At 41.0% G+C, this 9,511-nt stretch overlaps 1 protein-coding gene across 2 annotated transcripts in view; it reads right to left on the reverse strand.

The window, feature by feature from the left end:
* The window catches only part of zhx2a (zinc fingers and homeoboxes 2a), a 31,907-nt gene extending 28,626 nt beyond the window's left edge, over positions 1 to 3,281 (reverse strand). The window contains exon 1 of one of the 2 annotated variants that reach the window (XM_036005910.1): positions 3,261 to 3,281. The gene's annotated coding sequence lies outside the window, so the exon portion shown is untranslated. Of the gene's footprint in view, positions 1 to 2,868; positions 3,240 to 3,260 lie in introns of those variants that run through there. The other variant, XM_031278212.2, reaches the window with a different exon arrangement.
* Between the last annotated feature and the right edge of the window lie 6,230 nt (positions 3,282 to 9,511).

A 9,511-nucleotide genomic window follows, 5' to 3' on the forward strand; every position in this document is an offset into this window, starting at 1 on the left:
ATAGCTGCTCCGTACTGTAAACAATCCAAAGGACTGTAGGCTGTTCAGAAAAGCTCTCCTTACTAAAATGATCTCTCTCTGCTGTCACAGTGTAGTAATGATGAGGCAATCACTAATGTTATAACCTAGACAACAAGGGTAGGGTGGAGACATCTGTCCATTTCTCTAATCCCTTAAGCAATACCTAGAAAAACAATTTCCCAAAAAAATATTTAAACAGCCTTAATCTTGCATCAGTCAAAACTGTAAATTCAACAACAACAACAACTCCTATATATCCCAAACTGGACAAGAATAGGGATTTTAAATAGTCTTCCTTTACATTCACCACTTTTTTTCCAGTACATTGACTTGCCAACAGTTCATTCGTTTGGGCAACCAACACAATCATAATTCACCTTATACACCTATTTTTGGCTATATTCCCTACGTTGTTCTGCAAAAAAAGCTTGGCTACACAACACGCTAAGCAACTGTATGTGATTTGAAACGTGACGGCCTACTTTTATCAACGGAAACCCTTTGATTGTTCCGCCACCAATAAAAATGAGCCGGTTGTCATTCTAAATTATATAACATTATCTTTGATTTGGCAGATCACACGTGGAAACCATGTGAAGAACAAACATGAGCCACATTTCTACTCACATGGAAAGAGGAAGAGTGCATGGCTTAGTGAGCGAAGCCAAGTTTATACCCAGAGGAATTGCTGGTAACGGGTATGACAGGGGGGTTAACTGCGCTGTGATCAAAATCACTTACGTCTTTTACAGATTGAGCTCTGTTGGGCTGTTGATCAAGGTATGTTTAGAAATACAACAAAGTGGGTCATCCCAGTATGAGGGGAATGTCGTCTAATGAACAAAATATTCATCAGACACACAGTAAGAATGTATGGGTTGACAGCTTTACTTAAAAAGCAATATCCATAACAGACACTAAAATGCTTTCAATGAATTGGCCCACCTGTAGGAACTGAGTGTGTAGACCTGTCAGAGGTCTAAGACTGTGCACTGGTGAACAGGTGCATTCAATTACAGTATAGTAAATTTGTGTTAGGGGCTGTTTATCACAACCACCAATATGTAAGATATAAAATGCTACTTTTATCTCAACTACTGTACATGCTGTCAGAGTCTATATCTAATTGTAAGTGGCACAGGGAGCTGGAGTGTCTCCGTTCTTGGAATTGTCATAGTCAGGTGTTACTTTTTTCTTGCTTATCATTTTCATTTTAATGTCATCATCAACAGTACTTATGAGTATGTCGTTGACAGACTTATCAAACCATTATTATGTCCACACGTAACACAGAATACAACACATTTACAGGCCAATATTGGCCTGTAAATGTGTTGTATTCTGTAGAATGCACCAATTCAACATTTCCTCTTCCAATACATCAATTTAGGGTATGTACTAATAGTGCTCTTTTTACCAAGGATATTGTCTCTTCAAAGTGTTTAGCTCTACTGTGGGTGTATATGCTGCACTTATGTCATATAGGGTAATTATGTAGGGTTAGAATAGAATCAAACTCAGGTCTGATGGATAAAACTCCCAAATTGGAAAGTTTACAGTGACTTTGAAGAAATGTTTTGGCATGGTCTCCCAATAATAAACTTATTTATTAATAATAATAATAATAATAATAATAATAATAATAATAATAATAATAATAAGACATAGTATGCTACTGTATTATAAAATTGACTGTTGCATGACACAATGGTGGAATAAACTAGAAAACTAGGTAGATGCTATACATTGGCCTACAGGAGCAAGCAGAATCCCCATGTCTGAACTATGGCACTGGAGTATGTTTATAATTATGTGGGTTCAATTCTCATCCTGTATCTGTTTATGTTCATATCTCTTCTCCGTGACTTGACTAATGCTATCTTATGCAGTGCAGGATATTAACATTAAGTATGCAACGCAATGACATAAATCAAACAACCACAATCGCTTCAAATGGTTTTACTGGTTACACTATTCCCTTTAGTTTAAGTGCGTTGCCTCCAGAGGAGTGCAGCACACACACTGCCTACAGTCCGGGACACTGGGTTAATTACCAAAGTTGATATTCTGAATAAAAGGAACCATACCTGACTTTTCACAGCAGTTGAAGGCCTACTGCAATGGCAGGATATAAATCAGCTCCTATGCTACAGTACTGACTGTGTGTCTGTCTGCATGCAGTAAGAGCCGTGGTGTCGGAGGGGAGGAGGCATCACCAGGGGTAACGTTACGCCTACATCACAGAGTCGCACAAATCAAAGTATAAACAACGTCGGACTCAAAAAGTTGCACTCAAACCTCAGTGCCGCTGATTGTGAGCGGGTACACCGGCGGCGGTGCGGAGTTTAACGGCCGTTTCCACCGGCCAGCCCGAGATGTGACAGTGGGGCGCAGAAAAACACTCTCCCCAAATGTTCCCCCTCTCGCCATCGACGTAACAACATGTCGGCAAAGGACGGCCATGTTTTGCTGGTTATGTCGACACGGGGAGGAGGAAAAGTAGACACGATGTTTTTCCTGTCTGCCTTCTCTCACCACGGCCACAACGCATCAAAGTGAAACTTATACACTGGGGGGAAAACGTCCAATTAACAACTTGGCAGACACCTTGTCTCAGCACGCAGGTGTAAACGACAGGGGCAGGCAAAGTTCATGCGGCTAGGCAAGTTAAAATATTTACACAGAGGCGTGTTGGTGTTTGGGAGCCACGCAAGGGCAGAGCAAGCCAAGAGAGGGGCACAAAAAAACAACAACATGCCGTTTTAACTTGAGAGACTTCTGAGGGGGAAGCCGTGGCGAACCTAACCGAAATTAGGAAAACAGAGGAAGAGTTTATCCATTTCTTACCTGCCCACCGTTTTGGCGCGATGCTCAGGTAGTGTGTACAATCCCAAAGCGACGCGACTGCTAGACCCAGAAATAAGCCAAATCTGTTTCAAACACTCTCGCGGCGGTCCAATAACCGAGCAGACAACAGGCGACAGGAAAGAAAAAATTGGCGATCACAAGGAGGATCTACGCCAAAAGCCACATGATCGCCGACGTCAGAGTACGTATTTGCATGCCGTATCGGAGCGCCAGTGTCAGTCCATGGCGGGTCCATAGTGTTATGGCCGTGAAAAGTTCAGAAACAGACGGAGTAAAGTGAAACAACTCTCTGTCCAGACGGCAGGAGGAGTGCCTGTGGCTCCATTAAGCATTCCCGCTGGTTTAAAAATGAATGGACTGCGCCGTGTTACCGTCAAGTTGTGCCTGTGTTGATGATGCCTGCCTGCCTCTTCGCTTGGAGCTAATTGCATATTAAAGTAGGCTATCAGAGGGGGCGTTTGTTACCCCAAAAGCCCCACCCTCCCTCTTTCACCCCGCCCACCCCTCTTTCCTCTCCCTCTTCTCTCTGTGCATGTGATGTGAGAGGAGTTGCTGCAGTGCTTTCTCAAGTGGAAGCTGATCTGCAGTGGGGAAACTGCATACATCCCCGCCTTTCATCACACACACAGAAAACACACTCACATCTGGATCCAGAAAGGTTAGACTGAGGTCAGCTGATACTCACAGTTTGTTTTGAGACAAACTGCCCTGAAGTGACCTATGGCAGTGACACAGACGGCTCAGTGAGCTCACACGCAACACTGACCTCCACTGGATCCTCTGTAGAATTGATTCTGACCTTGCATCACATTCTTCATGTAGCTATGTTGGAGTCATGTAGTCGTGTAGTCATGTACATTTGTACTGCAGTGATGCCTCTGTTTTTCACAAAACAATACAAAGTGTCATTCATGAATGAAACATATTACAGGATCACAGAGAAAGCGTTTATTTTAATAAACTAAGAAAGCTTTTTACAGAGCTTAGAGTCCTGGTTCAGTTACAGCGCGGTGACCCTGGACTTGGAAGCTATTCTTTTGCTCATGGACACTTCAGCAGGATAAAGGTTTGCTAACATGTGGCCTGTAGCCCTTAGGGAATAGGAGGTGGAACAGTTTGTCCAGTGGTGCAGTCAGAACCACCTGGAGTTAAATCCCAAGAAGACTGTGGAGATGACAATGGACGTTAGGAGAAGTCCCCCCCCCCCGCCTCACCATACAGAACAACACAGTGTCCACTCTGGATTCCTTTAGGTTCCTGGGATCAACCATTTCACAGGACCTAAAATGGTCTCCCCACATTGACTCTGTCCAGAAAAAGGCCCAGCAGAGGTTATACTTCCTGCGACAGCTAAGGAAGTTTAATCTGCCTAAGCAACTGCTGAACACTTTCTACTCAGCCATCATTCAGTCCGTCATCTGCACCTCCATCACTGTCTGGTTTGGGTCAGCCACCAAACGAGACAGAGCCAGACTGCAACGGACAATTAAGGCTGCAGAGAGGATCATTGGAGCTGAGCTTCCCTCCATCCAGGTCCTGTACCGGTCCAGGGTCAGGAAAAGGGCAGCAAAAATCTCTGCAGACCCCTCACATCCTGGTCACAAACTGTTCAACCTCCTTCCCTCTGGTAGGCGATACAGGGCACTGTTCGCCAAAACCAGCCGACACAAAGACAGCTTCTTTCCCCAAGCAGTCCCTCTGTTGAACGCTCAGATATAGCCCCCCCCCCCCACACCGTAACACTGAACAAAGTCAATCAACACTGTTCTGCTCATCTACCTCATGTATATTTTCAATCTTACGATTACATATTTGTTATTAATATTTGACCATTGCACTGAACTGCCTTGCACTGTATTTATATTTATATTCAAATCTTAAATCTCAGACCATACTGATATTGCACTATTCCTTCCCTCTCTTCAATTGTTATTGTATATTTTTTGTAAATTTCATCTTAAAGAGGTTCTTCAGTCTTTAGTATTGTACATCCATAGAGTTGGGGAACTTGTGAGCGACAAATTAAAAAAAGAATGATAGAGATCAGTGGCCGAGATTTAATATATAATAATATTTCCTCTATTGCAGTGGGCAGCCATAGTCTGGAGCCCAACTCCAGTTGTAATGCCAGTGCTTACGTCAAAGGCAATGGCAGGAGTTACCTAGCATGCATTTCTTTATGGAACGCAGGAAGAACGTGCAAACTCCACAGAGAAAGTACATTAAATCCCAGTACTCAACAGGGCCTTCTTGCTGTGTGCCAGCAGTGCTAACCATTGAGCCACCGTGCCGCCAATGTTCACATATGCTCACTGTTGTGCAGTTTGCACCATTGAAACTATTAGACAAAGCCTACCAGTTCTGTTTGTGCCATGTGTCTATGCATGTCTTCATGTAAACATAGAGTCAGTAGTGTGTAACTTATACATTACTTAAACAGACTGGGCATTGAGTGAATTAAGTTTTCTGATCGATTTTCCTCAGCATATAATGGCAGAGATCATTTTACACCAGGGTTCCTACGCCTTAAGATAATGGAGATAATTGATTTTAGTTTAGTTTAGTTCATTTTGAATGTCTGAATGTTAAAAATAAAAAGATAAAATATAAATAAGAACATGTACATTTCAGCACAAGCAATGAAAACCAACAAAATACTCAGAAAACGTTTCTTTCAAAATTATTGTAAATGATTCAAATAAGGATTCCCATGTCTAAAAAGTAGTAGGAAGAAGTTAAAAAAAACCATTTCTGGTCCTACCCCATTTTTCTACTTTTGTACTTGTATACAAACAATATAATTATTCACTTATTATATATATATATTTTGGGTGGCAGTAGCTCAGTCCGTAGGGAGTTGGGTTGGGAGCCGGAGGGTCGCTGGTTCAAGTCACCGTACGGACCGAAATACGGAGGTGGACTGGTAGCTGGAGCGGTGCCAGTTCACCTCCTGGGCACTGCCAAGGTGCCCTTGAGAAAGGCACCAAACCCCCCCGAACTGCTCAGGGTGCCTGTTCAGCAGTCGCAGTCTGACATCTCTCCATTAGTGCATGTAAAAGGGCCTGAGCATATGTGTGTGTGTGTAATAACAACAGAGTGTAAATTGTAATTTCCCCATTGGGGATCAATAAAGAGTATAAAATTAAAATAAAAAAATATTTATAAGTATACATACTTACATGCATATATACAGATTTTTTTTTTCTTTTCCAGCTATCATCTACCAGTGTCAATGTTTCATCTGTCAGTTAAATCAAAGCGAATAATAACCCATCCAAACTAGACATTATACATAATATAAATCACACATGCAAAAGGTAACGCAGATTGAATGCGTTGCATAACGTGTTGTACTTGTATAAGCTACTCAAGTCTAATCTGGTTTGTTCAGTTCATACCTGAATATATCTGAGTGTACAGTCATCTGCTCTGCAGTGTCAATGCTGTCACTACAATTTAAGCATCATTAGCAGAATTAGGCACCTCTGGCTGCTGGGAGTTTTGGGTTCATTTGAAATAGTGGCGCTAGCTGGATTGGTAATATGAAGAATGGTGAAGCTCAGTAATACCAGCTGCCTACCACAAAAAAGGTGATAATACTTGATGTTTGTGCAAGCAATGTCTTTATCTAATTTTAGCCATTATTTATCAAGTAGGCTAGCTATCTTGTTCGATTTATGATTGACCAAATGTAGTGTAGCTACCTGATGTCATAAATCAAACTAGTAGTATATAGTAGTAGTAGTAGTAGTCAGTATATTGTTGTAGATATTCTGCGTGAGTATTTTTCAATACTATACTTGCTCTCAGACCAGAACATCAAGACAAATTCCCCTGGCTAGATGAAAACAAACATAAAAGGAATGCTGATACATTGCCTGTCTCCAAAAAATATAAAGGGAAAATGCTGGAACATCAGAACATAGTTAAGATCAAGAGCAGTGTAAATTTCTCCAACCTTGTTTTGAATGACTATTTTACCTGCAGAATGTTTTACTATGTTGTGGATTCAGGTTTTTTAACGTCTCTTCTGGCCCTGACATCTCTTACGAAGGTTAAGAATGTGTCTTTTTTTGTGTGACCAAAAAAAAGAAAGAGTTGTGTCTTTTATGTGTATGAAGTTGTCCCCCCCGTCCACTCTGATCCTTTTGCAGAAAATTCCCTTTCAAACTATGCAAATGAGTTAAAGTGATCTATTTATCCCCTTGATGTCGGTTTAATCATTCCTTGGAGTGGTTCAATTTTGTCTTGATTCCTTATCTCCAATACATGCTTTCATCCACAAAGGCATACTTTGATGATCACTTGGCCAGGGCTCTGTAAAACAACAATCCTCTTCTCCTTTTACATGTATGTGACAGCAACTGAGCTGACAGGGTGTCACTAGCTTTCTCAGTCTCCCACAGACCTCAGAGAAATACTCAGTAGGAGGGGGAAAAAAATCAGAATATGAAAAAGAGAGATGTTTTCTTGCCAGTCTGGATATTCAGCGCTACACTGTGAACCTGTCCATCAGAACATAGGCCAGGCAGAACAAAGCAGCTCCCTACTTGACCAGTGAGAGCCAAAACAGTTGAGACTAGTTCGGACAGATCAACCACCTCACAGCTGAGGGTCATATGTCACCGCCACAGGTCAGAGCAAGCAGTCATTTTGTCAGAACATTCTTAATTATTTTTAAATATACATTGTTCTGATAATGGCGACGCAGTCTGTTTGTGTGCACAGTGCTGTTTCAGTCATGGTCTGACTGAGGGATGCTGAACATGACCAATTCATGTTTCCATGATGACTATCCAAAATTCTGATACAATGAAACCAGCACTGGAATTGTTTTTTTTTCTTCTTTTTTTTTAAAGTGGCAGACTGGGCCTATAGAAAATGTGTATTATATTCAGATATACAATTTGTTTAAAATTAAAACAAGTGAAATTAATAATGAATGTGATGCTTTATTTCCTATATTTCTAAGCAGATTTTCTATGATGTATACCCCCCCCCCCCCCGACTGATTATTGGTCCCCCCTGTGCCACCCCACTTAACAAATAGAATGCAAAGAATTGCACCTGATTACACTGCAAACACATACAGAATTAAGGTTTTGAAAAACAAAGACATGAATTTACATATTGCATACCTTCCTTTTGAAAGATCACATCCAACCTGCAAGTTGATACAAGTCGATTACTTGAAAACACTATTGAAGGAAGGAAGAGTGAACTTTATTAAGGTGATCATGGGCTCCAAGGCTATAGGAACTTGCGTTACTATACAGACTTTTTTTTTTTTCCAAAAGAATTTGTTAGAATGAACCTATTTTCCCTTCAAATTCCTTTTGAGTAGGAATAAAGGTAGAAAATCACTAAAGTCAGCAAAATTCTGTATCTGTGTAAATGTGATTAAAATAGAAGGTCACTAGATGGTGCCATATGGTTGTACAATCACTCCTGTGTAGGATCCCTAACCCTCCTGGGCTGAACTGTACTGCTTGTTATTTGAAGTGCATTTAAGGTGGAAGTGCTTCCAACTGTTAGTGCATTTAATAATTAGCTTAGCTTATAATATAACGTCTCAAAACTTATAACCACTCTCACTGAAGGAAATTTTTATAATTTAAAGTATATCTTTACAACAGAATCTTCAACCATTATGTTTGCTCTGGTCAAAATAGCACTGTGCAGTATGGTTATTTTTTTTTACTTATTTCTTTACTTGACAGGACAGGATTAGAATCACTAAAGGAACTGGAAATTTGAAACAACTTTGAGAACTCGAGACAGAGAAAAAGAGGGAGGTAGAATTAAAGAAAATAAATTAAATTAGAGAAGACTTTGTCACAATAGTTCATTGAGTTCAAGTATCAGTGTGTGGTCTTGGCCCATAATGAATGGTGTGCATGTGAACACACAGCGGGAATACCAGACGTGGACATCATCTCCTCTCCTCTCCTCTGTCTACACGATAACATCTATGAAGGGCTTTCCTTCTGTTCACTTCTTGATTTAACTGTTTGTCCATCGAGGGGTAGCATAACATTAGCTTACTACATCATTTTGCAGAGTTAATTGTTAAGTTAGAAAAGACCTTGTTCAGGACTGGCACATCCTACAGTATGTGTGAGGGTTAGAGGTGTTAAGGTGTTAAGCGAGGTGTTGCTTGCTTAAAAATCCAATCGAGTGATAAATCTGCCACAGTTACTGTAAACGGCAAGTGTCAAGCTAGATAGCAAAGCTTAGGTGTAGCAACAGTAACTAAGAGGGATGAGTGACTTGAACGGTCAGTTGACCAATTGGCTGGTGTACAGTTACAATAATGGGCCCTTTGTAATGTTTTTCTGTTGCCTTGTTAAATTATGGAGATTGCACTATGTAATGATGTTGTAGTCTACATGAGATGTGGCGAGTTAGTGTGCATTTGTGAATATGCTTGTGTGTGTGTGTGTGTGTGTGTGTGTGTGCATGTACTTCCCCGATGAGCAGTTCTGACCCATTCAGACAGTAGATAGTTGGAATATAGTCTGTTTGTTAACGATGCATTCACAGACAGTTCATCCAGTGGGACTTCATGAATCCAGTTATCACCCCCGTAAGCTCAAACCGACTTCCCTTCCCACGTTCAGGT

This window comes from Sander lucioperca, chromosome 10 (genome assembly GCF_008315115.2).
Source record: "Sander lucioperca isolate FBNREF2018 chromosome 10, SLUC_FBN_1.2, whole genome shotgun sequence".
NCBI classification, from domain to species: Eukaryota; Metazoa; Chordata; class Actinopteri; order Perciformes; family Percidae; genus Sander; species Sander lucioperca.